Source organism: Manis pentadactyla, chromosome 14 (genome assembly GCF_030020395.1).
Source record: "Manis pentadactyla isolate mManPen7 chromosome 14, mManPen7.hap1, whole genome shotgun sequence".
In the NCBI taxonomy this organism is placed as follows: Eukaryota; Metazoa; Chordata; class Mammalia; order Pholidota; family Manidae; genus Manis; species Manis pentadactyla.
Genome location: NC_080032.1, coordinates 5408496 through 5423506, shown reverse-complemented (window position 1 = coordinate 5423506; position 15011 = coordinate 5408496). Strand labels below are relative to the sequence as shown.

Sequence of the window (15011 nt, the reverse complement as noted above, 5' to 3'; positions counted from 1 at the left end):
TTTTCCCACATCTTCATGGTAGTTCTTTTTTTTACAGAGGTTTGCTCCTGCCTCTGTCTTTCCAGAATATTTTGTTTAGTCACTCCCTTCCCCCATCTCCAAATTTAAAATCTTTCAGCAGCTCCCAATATCTTCATAATCACGTCTGCCAGTCCTTAGCTTGGTATCCAGGACACTGCTTTACTGGGCTCCGGCCTCCACTCATCCTTTTCCCACCTCTTTTTAGGTGCTTTATTGAGCTTTGCTCAACAGCTTCTGGTCCCTTGAACTCTATTTAGTCTCCTTGTCTCCCTCTGCTGGAATGTTCTCTCACTTCATCTGATTATCACCTTCAAAACTCAGCTCAGGTACTACCTTGCCTGGAGGGCATTCCTTAACCCTGTTCTTCTGCAGACTTGCCTAACACCCTGTCTAGTTAAGATTTGACACTCTATTTTTTCTGCTCCCTCCACTAGCTGGTGACACCGCAGTGCATAGCAGTGTGTGACTTGATGGAAAGTTGCATCTTCTGGGTGCATTGTGTGCTAGGCATGTCAGTGCCATGGATCACATAGGCCCTGCCTTTAAGGAGCTTTTAATTCCAGATGCACTTGAGCTCGACAGCTGGGAGACACTTCCCAGTCTTTCACCCCAACTTGCAAAGTCCTTTTAATTGTGTCTGAATGTCTAGTTCAAACCCTGTTTCTTGAAGGAGGAAACTCTCTGTCTTTAATGTCAGTTTTGCCATCCAGAAACCAGTTGGGCATTGTCTTTGTTCCCAGCTGGAAAGAATATGCATTTGGTGCATATTGCTTCCCCTTTTCTCCTTGTATACCCTTCCACTTTCGTGGGTTTTTTTTTTTAAACTTGGTGTGTTTAGAAGGTAAAGGTTTAAGAAATTAAGATACTAAATTTCAAATTTGTCTATTGTGTGTATATCCTAGGGAAAACAAATGTGTTAAAGGGGAAAAATACTTTGTTTTTTAAAATAAAGCCCCATTATTACACTTATTTTTCAAAAGAACTGAACTTACACAAAAGCAAAAAAACCCACTCTAGTTAGGCTTAGGAAAGGCATGCAAAAACATTGACAGCAGTGTTATGATTGTCAAGAAAAACCTGTAAAAAATTAAAATTGCCCCTTTCTTCTTCTCTCTCTTTTCATGTTCTTGGGAAAAAATCCCAACTGAGCCATTTAAAAATGGCCCTCACCTCTTATTTTGGGAATTTCTGAGACAGTTTGTTGGGGCTGCTCTTCTCCAGAACAGTCACAGCTGGGCATCTTCTCTAAAGAGGTACCCCATTTCTCCCACTTAGGAGACACCATTGTCCTGAGTCTCACTCCTTCTTTCCTGGAAGCATCTCCTTGTCATGGTTTTGTTCTACCCCAGGAGCTATTGAGCTTTCTTCTTGCATACTTTATTTTTTAAATAGTGATGGGTTTGGACCATTCTTAAATCTTCTGTCCCATGTTCCTGTTCTCCCTTCCTGGTGGTCGGCATGGTCTGCAAACTCCACTGAATCATCACAGTTAGTTAGGTTTGCTTTCTCTCTCCGGTTACAAATTACCTGTTGGATTTTTCAACCCTAGTTGTTCAACGCTCATTGTTTCAACCCTCATTGTTATTCTTAATGCTCACCTTATTGCATTCTTATTCAGCCTTACCCAGTCCCCCCATTCAAGGCCTCCAGTCTTGGATTTCTTTTTAGCTTTTTTGTTTTGTTGTTGTTGTTTATGTCCTCCTTGCCTCAACACTTGTCTCTTTTCCCCTCATACTCCATCACTGGGATTGCCACCTTTTCAAATGATTCTTCATCATTCATGTATTCATTTGAATACAAGAATATATTATGTGTTCATTTGAATATGTGAATACATGAGTATGGGTATTTGAGTATAGGAGTGATATATTCATGTATTCATTTGCAAACATGGTTTTTTAAAATAACGGCTTTATTGAGATATAATTCATATGTGATAAAGTTCACCCTTTTTGAAGTGTATACTTCAGTGTTTTTTAGTATATTCACAAGGTTGTGCATTCATCACCACTCTCTGATTCCGGAACATATTCATCACCTCAAAGAGAAAACTTGTACACATTAACAGTCACTTCCCATTCTCACTCCCCCCGGCCCCTGGCAATCACTAAATCTACTTTCTGTCTCTCTGGATTTGCCTATTGTGGACATTTCATATAAATGGAATATGTGGCTTTTTGTCTGCCTTTTATTTAGCATAACGTTTTCAAGGATTATCCATGTTGTAGTATTTCTTTGTACTTCATTCTTTCTGTGGTAAAATAATAGTCCATACTTTGTTTATCCATCAGTTGGTGGACATTTAGGTTGTTTCCACTTTTGGCTCTTACGAATGAAGCTGCTATGAACTTTCATTTGCAAATTTTTGTGTGAACAAATGTTTTCAGTTCTCTTAGGTATATAGCTAGGAGTGGAGTCACTGGGTCATATAATACAAAAGGTTAACTATATTAAACTTTTTGATGAGCCACCAAAGTATTTCCAGAGTGGGACCATTTTACATTCCCACCAGCAGCATATGAAGGTTCCAAGTTCTCCATTTCCTCAGTGTATGGGCTTTCAGGGTATACTGTTTTTAAAATGAGATTATTTTTAACACTTCTGCTTCTTGTTTTCTCCACTTAATACTTTTGGAAATTCCGTTAAATCAGCTGCTATCACTCTGACTCATTGTGATTAATAGCTTCATAGTAATATTCCATAGTATAAATATTTATTCATTCATTTCAGCAGATAATTATTAAGTGGCTTTTACGTGCCAGGCACTGTTCTAGGCTCTGGGGCAACAGCACTGAACAAAAGAAACAAGTCCCCCAAGCCTTTTACTTTCTAATGGGGGAGGGGGTAGGAAGTCAGGAAAAAACAAGTAATAAAGCCTAGGGCTTTACCCGTGCAGTTTTTTTGAGTCTGAGGCAGCTTTCGGAGAAGTGTATATGAAGTACTAAGGCTAGATTTTGATGTTGTTATATGATACTGTTAAGTCAGTATTTGTTTTAATCACCTTGCAGGTCAAAGTGGAAACATTTTCATAAAATAAAAAATAAGAAAAAACCCAACTGGTTAATGTGGATATGGAGTTTTTCTGAGAGAGAAGTTGATGAGTCTGAAATGTAAGTTTATAAACCTGTGATAGCAAAGATTGCACATTTATAAATGGTATTCAAGTCTGTTACTCTAGTTATAAGTAAGATACACCCTTCACCAAACATTGGCTGAGTTGTTGTATGTGTTGGGAGTTGCATCATGATGGGTGCTGCCCAGAGTACTTTTGAGGGGCATGGCAAAACTTGCAGGCCCGTTCAGGAGTCTTGTTTTCTTTCTGAACTTCTGTGTATTTTATTGCCCTATGAATTATTGAGATTGTCTCTACAGTAAAGTGTACTTTAAATTATTCATGCTCATGCTTAGGGAAAATAATCTGGCTCCTTTTTAGAGTGGTTAGGCCTGGAGGGAAAGATGATGATGTCAGATTTATGTTGATGTGTAGCCTAATTGGGCCTGCACTAATCCCTCTCTGTTGGCCCTAGAAGTAATGCAGTTAAAAATAACATTTCTCTTCTGATTTTTAAAAATATACTTGATTTTGAAATAAAGTTAGAAACACACTTGTGTTAGACACACATTTACTGTCTAAAAGTAAATTTTAGACACATTTACTCAATCTTGTTACCTGTCCAGGTCAAAGGCTTGCTCAGCCAGATCCAGGTGGCTCCACGAGGGAATGCAAATTGTGTATTAATAATCAGAATTTCACTGTAATGAATAAAATGTTATTTTACAAAAAAAGTTACTAAATTCAGATACTAATTTTAGTTACTAACATTCCTTGTGTTAAAGTTTAAAAAAAAAATGCAGCCTGTAAGGTTATGTTAAAGTTGTTTCTGAAGGTCAAGTGTGGGATATAAATGTCAACCAGGATACTGTCTAGCTTTACTCTTAATCACCTCCTGTCCTGCATTTGCTTCTTACTCTCTCTCCCCCATTGCACATGAGCTTATTTGGGTTGGGTTCCAAAACTTTATTTATAAAACTAATTCAATTCATAAGGTTTATGAAGTTTATGTTAATAGTACCATGGAATCTATTGAGCATCTGTAGCAGTGTTGTTGAAAGGCATACATTTCATGTATACCTTTCATTAAATATGGTCCTCTCCCAGCACATCTTGAGGTAGTCAGCACAACTATTACCTTCTTTAATTATTTGAGGAAATGAGGTTAAGAATACACCCAGTGGCCAAGCTTGGATATGAGCCCAGGTTTCTGACTAAAAATCATATGTTCTTTTCACTGTCATATGCTGCCTTTCAGCTTGAATGCATTTGTTGTACGGTGGAGGAGCTGCAGTGATATTTAGCCTGAAGACTTAGGTAGGGCATTGTTTCTCTTGTAATATTTCTCTGAAATATTTGAAGAGCTTTCATATGATAAGAGGGATGGATTTATTTTGTGTTGCTTTGGCAAGTACTCTGGTAATTGGTAGTTAGAGTTGCACTGACCTTTTGCTCCCTGTATGAAAAATGGCCCAAGGATTAAAGGGGCTTCCCTTTTAAGTCACCACCTAGTAACAAAGGCCGTGGGGCTGTTGTGGGACTTTGGTGGGAGATTAAACTTGATACTTGCCCTGTCCTAACAAAGTCCACTTGCCTGTTCTACTCTTTTTTGCCTCCTGCCTCTGTACTCTTTCTTTCCTGGCCCTTTCCTCCTCTCTTCTCTGCCTAAGTTCATGCCTCTTGTCCCATAAGCCACTCAGAGGCAAGTTTTAAATATGGGACAGTTTCTTTATAATATTTAATGATGATTTTGTTTCATCGGTTCATTTATCTTACATTAGGAATGTATCCTCATTCCTTCTATATTATTATAAATAAAGTGACAGTTACATACGGATTTGAAGTTTACAACTTTTTTCCAATATTATTCCTATAGGGATTTTTTTTAACTGATATAAAAATTGAAGTGTTCATGCTGTGTGGGAAGCTAAGGAGAGGATTTAATATGTGAGATTGTGTTCTGAAAAGCTAACTCAGTATTTACTTTCTCACCCAAGGTTCTTAACCTGTTTCATTGCTCGTTGCATGTGATTGTGCACATAGGAGCTACGTTTGCCTGGCCAGAGGAGCTGCGTACTGCAGATGGGGAGAGGTGGGGGCAGCAGTGGCAAGTTCTGTGTGGACTTCAGAGTGACTTCTGAGAAAGGATCATTAGAATTGTTGCTGAACATCTTTGAAAGTGAAGTTCCAGAGTAGTGAGGTAAGGAAAAAAAGACCTGTTACTTCTCAAACAGATGATAAAATTTTGAATAGCAGTTATATTGATTTCTTTATTTTTGTCTACTTTTTTTTTTAAATTCATTGTCAGTCTAGCGTTTAGGTATTTGTTCAGTGATGAACCACTGGGCCATGCTGTGTCAGAAGTGAGCTTGGGAGATGTCAGGTGATGGGGGATAGTTGGCCTGAGAAAGGCTGCCTCAAGAAACAGGCAAATGAGAGTAAGCTAGGAGAATTCCTGTGTGAGTACATGCTTTTTGAAATAACTGAAGTTATATCACTGTTGTCTGAATCCTTTAGAGGTGAACTGTTGTGACTGTCTGGATATCTAGCTAAGGTGAGTGCAAGAACCTGACAGTTCACCTGATGTCAGGTGTTGGTTGCAGCAGTCTTTTTAGTCCCACTAGAATGCTTTTGGTGAGTGAGGCACAAGACCCAACTACTTTTCAGGCAGCTCAATTGATGTAGGGGCACCTTTGATTATTAAATGCCCCAGAATCTGTCTCGATAACTTTCAACTCACTAGTTCTATTCTGCCTTTTTTAATTCTGGAAAAAAAAAAAAAAAAAAAAGCTCTTTTTTCAACAGCTTACCAAATTGAAAGTCTTTCCAGAGTTGTTTCTGGACTGGAGCCAGGCTGGTTATTAGATTCTTTCCTTATAGTCTTGTTCTGGAACTGCACATAGTACCCTACAGGTCCTCAGAATCTAGAAAGAGCACAGAATCTAACTAGGACTCCTGTCTTCCTGGATCCAGACACTGTAAAGCAAAACGATGTATTTTGGCTCCGAACTGTATTAATACCCTGGAGGAGCCTTGCCTTTCTGTGGGGACACAGTAAGCTTATGCTTAGCCAGAAACTCCCATGTTACTTCACAGAAGCAGGTTTTCCAGAGTCTATTCTTCAGAGTTTTCCTCTACTGGGAACTTGTGGACAATACCAACTTGTCTTCAACAACACCTGTACCCTTCCAAAATTCTGCTTTCTCTGGGTTGCCATTTTAAATTGGAGATGACTTCACCTCACCCCAACAAAAAAAGGAAGAGACAGAAAAGAAGAAGGATAATCATGTGAGGTGTTGGATGTGTTAAGTAACTAAATGGGAATCCTTTCATAATACATGTGTGCAAATATCGATCACAGTGTCCACTTTAATCTTGCAATTCTACTTGCCAATTATACCTCAGTAAAACTGAAAAAAATTGGACATGAAACATCATGTCTTCCAAAGGTCAGGGTTTCCTATCTGGGACTTTAGTCACAGAGATACATATCAGGTTTCTTATTCATTATTTGTTAAAAAATGGCCTGCAAGGATGGTAGTGGTCCATGGGTTTTAGGCCAGCAGGCTTGTCACTTTACTTAGTGTGCCAGCTCAAGGAAGTCAGGACACCTGATGGGCTGAGGTGTTCCATTCGAAGCCCTGCTCTGTCCTTCTTCACAAGCTGCTTTGGCCTTCTAGGAAAGGAGTAACTGCCCCTTTACATACTAGCGTCTCCACGGTTTTTCATTCACTACAGTTTGTGAGAGTCTCTAAATTGTTGGAGTGACAGGTTTTTTTATTTTTGCCATCTGCCCCTTTTCAGCTTTTTCTTCCTAATTTCTTTTTGGAATTCTGTTGTCTTGTGTTGGTTTCTGGAGAGGCATTCTTATTTCACCTGTACTGGCACATATTTAAATGATGACATTGCAGGCAGGGGTCTGACACATTTCTCACATAGCTTATGGGAACAATTTTCTCAGTACCCTACATGATGTGCACTACTTCTTAGCTCCTAGTCTGCCAGTTTGCTTTGAAAAATTGGAAATGTGTCATCAGCCACCCTATCAGGATCCTAAGACCGGAGTCTGTGCAATAACATGTAATGTTTTGCTTAGCTACTTCCACATAAGCTGCTGATAATGGTTAGGATTGGGAAAAGGGGGAGAAATGGAATTGGGTTTTTAGGAGTAGGTGGGGCTTGAATAAAGGAGAGGCAGTAGTAGGCATGCCTGACGTGAGCATTTTAGTAAGCTGTGAGGGGGGAAGGCATATCGCTGAGTAGAGGTTGACAACCTTTTCTGTGAAGGTCCAGATAATAAATATTTTAGATTTTGAAGGCCATATGGTCTCTGTTGGAGCCAATCAACTCTGTCATTGTAGTGCAAAAGTAGTCACAGATATATGTGAATTGAATGAGTATATCTGTGTTTGAGTAAAACTTTCTTTGTGGATGTTGAAATTTGAAATTTTGTTTTTTTGATGTCATGAAATAATTTTTTTGAATTTTTCCTCCCAGCCATGTTGAAATGCAAAAGCTATTCTTAGTTTTTAGGCTGTACAAAAACAAGTGATGAGCTGGATTTGGCTGATGGATCATAGTTTGCTGACTCCTGTCAAAGAGAAACAGGAAGCAGAGAGGACTGGCTAAAGGGCCTGGGAAACTAGGCAGGGGGTTAGAGTTAAGGTGGTATGAAAAAGGAAACCATTTTTGTAATACTATGAAAATTTTAAAGGAAGGATATTTTGTTTCTGTGTGTGCCTGAAAGCATCTCAGTCTCTATTGAAACAAAGCACTTCTTACTATGGAAAATTTCAAACATTTATGAAGTAGAATAATATAATGAAACCCAGTGGTGATGTAGTCATCACTCAGCTTCAACAATTACTAATTCTAGGCCCTTTGCAATTCTGTGTGAATTTTAGAGTCCATTTGACACTTTATACAAAAAAGCCTCTGAAATTTTGATTTCGATTGTTTTGAATCTATAGCTAAATTTGGAAGGATTGATTTTCTGACAGTGTTGCATCTACCATGCATGAACATGGTATAGCTTTCATCTTATTTATATCTTTAATTTCTCTCAGTAGTAATTTTGTAACGTTTAGTTTACAGACCTTTCACCATTTTTGCTCATATTCATTCCCTGGGTATTTCATATATTTTGATGTTATTTTAGATAGTATTTTAAATTTTAAATTTCCAGTTCACTGTTAATATAAAGAAATAGAATTACTTTTGTATACTGACCTTATATTTTGAGATCTTGCTTTGCTTATTCACATATTCTAATAGATTTTTGCAGATTCCATTGGACATTCTTTCTATCAATGTTGACTGCAAATAAAGAATTTTGATTCTTCCCAATCTGGATGCCTTTCATTTCTTTTTCGTGCCTTATTGCACTTTCTAGAACTTCTGGTCCAATAATGGATAGGAATGGTGAGAGCAAACAAATCTCCTTGTCTTATTTCTGATCTGAGGGGAAAAACATTCAATTTTATGTCATTAATTATGATAGTAGCTGTAGATGGTTCATAGATGCCTTTTATCATATTGAGATTATCTTCTAATTTAGAGTTTTTTGTTTATTTTTTTAAATTAGGAATGTTAGATTTTTGTTTAGTGCTCTTTCTGTATTGCGATTATCATGTTTTTCCTTTTTCAATTTGTTTATGGTAGTTACTTTTGATTTTTGAATGTTAACTTTGTGAGATAAACCCTACTTAGTCAAGATGTATTATCCTTTTATGATTCTTGGATTCATTTTGTTGAACTTTTGCTTAGAATTTTTATATTTATTTTCATCAGGTTTACCGATATTATTGATATTTTCAAATAACTTCGTTTTGGTTTCATTTATCTATGTTCCCCTTTTCTGTTTGACTGATTTTTGCTCAGATCTTTATTATTTGTTTTTTTTCTGCTTACTTTCAGTTTCACTTCCTCTTTTTCTTATTTCTTAAGGTAGAAGCTTAGGTACTGATTTGAGACCTTTGTCTTTTTTAATATAGGTGTTTAATGTTACAAATTTTCCTTTAAATACTGCTTTAGAAACATCCTACACATGTTTTCATCTGCATCCAATTCAAAATACATTCTTATTTTCTTTTTGATTTCTTCTTTGACTCATGGATTATGTAAAAGTGTGTTAGTTTCCAAATATTTGAAAATTTCCCAGAGCCTTTTTTGTTATTTTCTAAATTAATGAATAAACAATCTTAAAAAAAACCCCACAAAACCATTATCTCATCTTAAAAAGCAACAATTCAAAAACAGGAAGGATAGAAAGGATTGAAAGAGTGCAGACAGGTTCAGAGAGAGATTGACAGGCCAGTGAAGTTTACTCAAGCGGAGTGGAGGGTGTGAATAAGAAGACAAAGGGATGGTCTTTGGTCTGAGGGAAAGACAAGTTTTAGTTTGTAACTGACAGAATAAGGAAGGTAAAGGAAGGCTGCGTAGAGTGAGGCCCAGCAGGGATCAAAGCAGGGTGGTGAGATTTGGGAGAAGGTGGCACACACTTAGAATGGAACAATGAAGATTCCAGTTTCCTGGAAGAACCCTGAAGCTTCTCTGCTTAAGTCGAGGAGTAGAAACCCTGGGGATTATAATGGGAAGAAAGAGAGTGTGTTCAATTTCTGCTAGTACCATGAGGAGATAGAAGTAAGAAATTTAGGATAAAAGGAGGTCTACCTTTCTGGTTGTAGTGAGGAGGAAAGGAGCTGCCTCTGTCTTTGTTGGTTTTCATAGGTTATTTGATGTGGTTCTTGTAGCGGTCCTCTGGGAGTTCTTAGCCTGCATTCAAAGATGAGAGCTGAAGTTTGATGATGAGTAATATAGCCACATAAGTAGTAAGTGGTGGAGCTAGCATTGGAACCCAAGTTCTACCTGAATAATCTGAGTTCTTTCTAGTAGATGATGTTAATTCATGAGTACACACCAGCAGGTATACCAGGTTGCTATTCAGAGATCTGCCACCTTGTGTCACAGGCTGCATGCCCAGTGTGATGGCCTAGAACAGTGCCACTCTCTTTTTAAAAATCTGTTTATTTTGTGTTCCGAAGTCCTTAGAGGGGATGGCTGTTTTTAAAGCTATAACAGTCAAGTTAATCATTTATTCATTGCATCAGATTAGGTAGGCAACATTTTCAGAGGCATACTTATGTGTAGGGTTTTGGTAATTTTGGGGCTAGTGTTTTGAACCTAGAAAATAGTTCTGAAGGCTTATGATTTGATGACTCTTGCCTACTAAGTTGGGAGTAAACTTCTGTTTGTACGGGAGTCTATTCTTAATATCTGCTGTTAGTAACCTTTTACTAGAGTTCAAAGTTTGCTAACATTGGGTAATATTGTTCTGAAATTTTACTTTTTTAAAATTAGAATGAAGCATTAGAAAGAAATATATTTTACATGCTCTGTTTTCTTAATACCTGATTGGCTATGTTATATTGAAATGTGACATATAATTGAGCTTTACTGTTTGAACTTGTAATATATTACTCATGTGCTAAAGACAAACAGTATGATCCTAAATTGGCAACAGCAAAATCAGTATAATTAAGTTACATGATGGGGCTCAGCATTTTAACAAGGAAGTATGGACCATGACATTTTGAACTCAGAAGGAAGTGGTGTCCACTGTTTTCCTCTTTTCCCCTCTTACATCCTCATCCTACCACTAATAAGTGAGTGGAAGTTCTACACTCAGTTACCGGATGTCTTATAGCAGTCAGGCTCTGAATTGTATAATAGGTGGTTAACTGACCTGTCTAGAAAGAGTTCACTAGCATTTACTTCTTACACACATATGCTTTTCCACAGTGATTCGGGCAGTTCACATCATTGCTTTGATTTTTGTCTCTTTTTCAAGTGCTCGCTTCTGTTTTCTGCTTAGTTCTTGTAGGATGTCTTTAAGGCTCTTGCCCTGACTTGCCTCATGTATGGCATTTGCATCCCAAGTGAGGCCTGTGGAAGACGTCTGCACACAACTACCATTTGAGGGTGTGTTGATAAGTGCTAGTAGAGTTATAGTCCAAGTATGGGGGGTGCTTCATGAGGAAGGGGACACCAGGTGTGATTGTGGGTATTGGGGAAGGGAGGTGCTCTAACTTGGTCTTTGAGGGGACTTGTACTATACCTGTCCTTTGAAATTGGCTTTGAAGGACAAAGGCGTTTTCAGTTAATGGACATTGGAGTTGCGGGGAATAACAGCCCAGTTGGAGGGAGCTGTGTTAATAAGGCAGCGTGAACAACCAGGGTGTCTGGTTTTGTGAAAGAGGAACAGACTTGCTGTTCTAAATTTACGCTGTTTGGAGGGGATCCCCAGAGAGTGGTTTTAGAATTGCCGGTCAGGCTGTTCTATGGAGGGCTGAATGTCAGTGAGGGGATTCTGGGTACTGTTCTCGCTGATTATGGCACAAGACTTCTGCCCATCTTTTTTGTCATGGTTCACTTTATATACTAGTCTTGTATTCTGTTGCTTCCTTCTTTATTGGCATCTTCTCTTCCCTCTTTGAGGGTCTGTGTGCCAGGCCTACGGTTGCCAGAGAAAATATGGAACACCCAATTACATTTGAATTTGAGATTAACATTTTTTTTAGTCTTAAGAAATATGTACCAAATGTGGCCTGGATGAAATACAGTGAGATGAGTGCTGTGGTGAAAGTGCTAGGAGATGGCATTTCGGCTGATTCTTGATGTGACAGACACATGAGCAGTTACTTCTCAGACAAGAAGATGGTATGGGGCTTTCAGGGACAGGGACTGTAGGAGCAGAAGTGTGGGTGTTTGAAGGAGTGTGGCTGTTGGTCTGTAATATGAGAAGTGAGGTGGGAAAGGTGGGAGGGAGCAGGGTCCGGAGGGCCATACGTTGGTCCCTGGGCGTCTGTTCTGAGGCAGGCAGTGAGGTGTCACCTGATGGGTGGCAGGGTGGGCTTTGGGCTTCAGTGGGGAGAAATGGGGGTGGTATAGAAGCATGATAGGCAGAGAGAACTTCAGGAGGTGTGGTAGTTGTCAGGCTGGCTTCCCTGACAGGAGGAGGCCGGAGTATGACTGGCAGGGATGGTAGGGGCGCAGAGAAGGGAGTGATGTAAGTCAGAGATCTTCCTCTGGTTGCCAAGACATGGCTCCGCCATACTTCATTGTCTCTGAAGAAAAAGCACCCACTGTACAGGCCACCCCGTTGAGATAAAGACAAACCAGGGAGTTTCCTAGCCTGGAAAAATGGTGTGGGGTTTGGAGCTGGACCTATTCAGACCCCTGCTGTCAAGTGTGCTACCTGTGGAAGGCATGGGTATTCTTTTTACAGTGAACCTGATAATCATATCACCCCCTAAGATGAAGGAGGATTGAATGAAATGATGTGTGTGGAATCCCCAGTGCAGATCTCAGCGCACAGCAGGCCCTCAGGTTTTAGGTGGCTCCCTTCTTTCCTCTTGCCAGGGAGGGTTCAGAGGGACTGGAGAACAGCAGATTTTGACGGTCCATTTGTGGTTGTCAGTCTGTGCCAGGTAGCTAGGGGACTGCAGGTCTTTGGCTTACCAATTACTGGTAAAATGGAATTGCTGGTAATGTGGTACAGGTAAGCAGTGAGCCCCTGTGGCTTCTTCCCACATTTCATTCTGGGAGATTAGAGAGAGCCCTTCTTTGAGTTCTCCATCCTTTCCCCGGGGTATGTGGATGGAAATACAAGGGGAGTAACAGGCCCTGTGGCACAAACATTCCCTTCTCTTTCAGCCAGTTTTGTTGAGTAGGCTTTCTCAACTCAAAAGAATGTCTGTGCAAATGTGACCCTACTCAGGAATGGTACAGAAAGATGAACATCTTCCCTTCCGCCCCAGATTTAAACCGGTCACTTTATACCAAGGTTTCTCAGCCTTGGCACTCTTGGTATTTTGGGCCATCTGGTTCTGGGGGCCATCCTGTGCATTATAGGGTGTTTAGCAGCCTCCCTTGCCTCTGCCCACTTGATGCCAGTAGCACCTCCACCCTGGTTGTGACAGCCAAAAATGTCTACATGTCCAGTGCAAGCTATCCCCTAAGGGGCAAAATTACCCTCTATTGAGACCACTCACTACCGTACATTCAGTAGACACACAGGAAAGGTATTTCTTATTTTTTAAAATTAATTTTCATTTTACTTAACTAGTGAAATGCTTGTTTAAAAAACATTTCATTTTTATTAAACTGAATTCAAATTGTAATCTATTTTAACTTGTTACATTTAGAATGACTTCCTTTGTGTCATGGACAAAACAATTCTCAAATCTAACTTTTTTTTTAGTTGAGTATTTAAGAGCTTGTTTTTATTTTTTTAAATGAATTTTACACTATAGTTTATGTTCAACAGAATATTTCCATTTTAAATGTACAGTTTGATGAGGTCTGAAAATACGTGCAGCCATGTAAGCACCATCCCAGTCCAGATACAGAATATTTCCATAACTCCCACCAGTTCCCTTATAGCCTGTTCAATTAATCTCCCCTCTTCTCACCCCCAGACAACAACTGATCTGTTGTCTGTCACTGTAGAAAAATTTGCATTTTCTAGAATTTCATAAAATATAATGTATCAGGCTTCTTTTATTTATCATAGTGCTTTTGAGATTCACCCATGTTGCATGTATCGGTGGGTTCTTCCTTTTTATTGCTGAGTTTTATTCTATTATGTGTATAGATATACTACAATTTGTTTATCCTTCCTTTGATGGCCATTTGGGTTGTTTTTGGTTTGGAGTAATTGTATGTATTTTTAAAAAGCTGCTGTGAACATTTGTGTACAAGTCTTTGTGTGGATATACACTTTTAATTTCTTTTAGATAAATACTTGGCATGGTTTTACTGGAAATATGGTAAGTGGTGGTTTAAACTGTTGAGAAATTGCCAAAATGTTTTCCTGAGGAGCCCTAATGTTTTATACTCCTGCCAGCAATGAAGGAGACTTCAGGTGTCCATTTCCTCCCTGGCACTTAGCCTTATCTTTGTCTTTCATTATGGTCATTCTAGGGGGTGTGAAGTGGTTCGAGTCTAAAATTTTAGCTTATGTTTAAAGGATTTTTTAGGTTATATTTGAATCATCGGTAAAACACAAAAGATAATGTTTAATTTTGTGTTTCAGGTCAGTTTGTTGTAAATGTATCGAAATGATGTTTTTAATTAAAAATATGGCCTACAGTTAATTTTATGAATACAGTATTGTGCAAGTTTGTAACTGCCTGCCAAAAATATGGCCATAACCCATGGTTTGAAGCGGTCCTGAATAAACGTTTTCTTTTGTAAATAGTCAGGAACTTGGCTGACGAGGGAGTAGCCAGAGGAGACTCAAAATTTCTTGAATTCTGGGAGTTTGAACGTTGGGAACCAATTTGTTTTGGACTAAATCTGGAAAAAACATTTGTGTAGTGTAGCCAGAAATTCCTTCAGGCTGTCCTTTTCCAGCCTTGTCACTTGTCTGGAATGTTAAGTATTGTCAGTAGTTTAACGGCTTTTCAGCAGCTTGTATTAAAAAGAGACATCTCCGGAAATCTGAGGTTTTGGTGTGCGTTTAGGTTTTTTGTTACTATGTTTTGGAAAGTTGTAAGAAGGAGACTTAGAGTTCTAAGTCTGAAAAATCCTAGCTGTTTCTAAGTATTTCCTTGTGTCAAATCTTGCAGAGTAATAAAGAGAAATTATAAATTAGCAAGAATGTGCTTTTCTGTGGCCAAAACAAATGGAAATAACGTTGTGTGTTTGAATTTTTAGTGCTCATAATTGAACTCCTCTTTCTGTCATCCTATCAGAAGTTGTGGTTTAGTGGAGGGAGTTCAGACTTTAGGCAAGCCGTTTACCTCTCTAACCTCAGTTTCTTCCTCCTTTTCAGCCACATACGGCAATTATGAGAATCAAATCTGCTGGTGCAGCACGGGGCCTTCCACGCTGTCTGCTGGCAGTCTCCAGGCAGCTTGCTCTCATATTTAAACAA

The 15011-nt window shown here is 38.9% G+C and overlaps 1 protein-coding gene across 4 annotated transcripts in view; it reads left to right on the top strand.

Moving 5' to 3' along the window:
* The window catches only part of SPECC1L (sperm antigen with calponin homology and coiled-coil domains 1 like), a 129301-nt gene that overhangs the window by 3139 nt on the left and 111151 nt on the right, over positions 1-15011 (top strand). Inside the window, exons 1-2 of one of the 4 annotated variants that reach the window (XM_057492229.1) lie at positions 3036-3131; positions 5117-5273. The exons of the other annotated variants lie outside the window; for them this stretch is intronic. The gene's annotated coding sequence lies outside the window, so the exon portion shown is untranslated. Of the gene's footprint in view, positions 1-3035; positions 3132-5116; positions 5274-15011 lie in introns of those variants that run through there. 4 annotated transcript variants of the gene reach the window in all.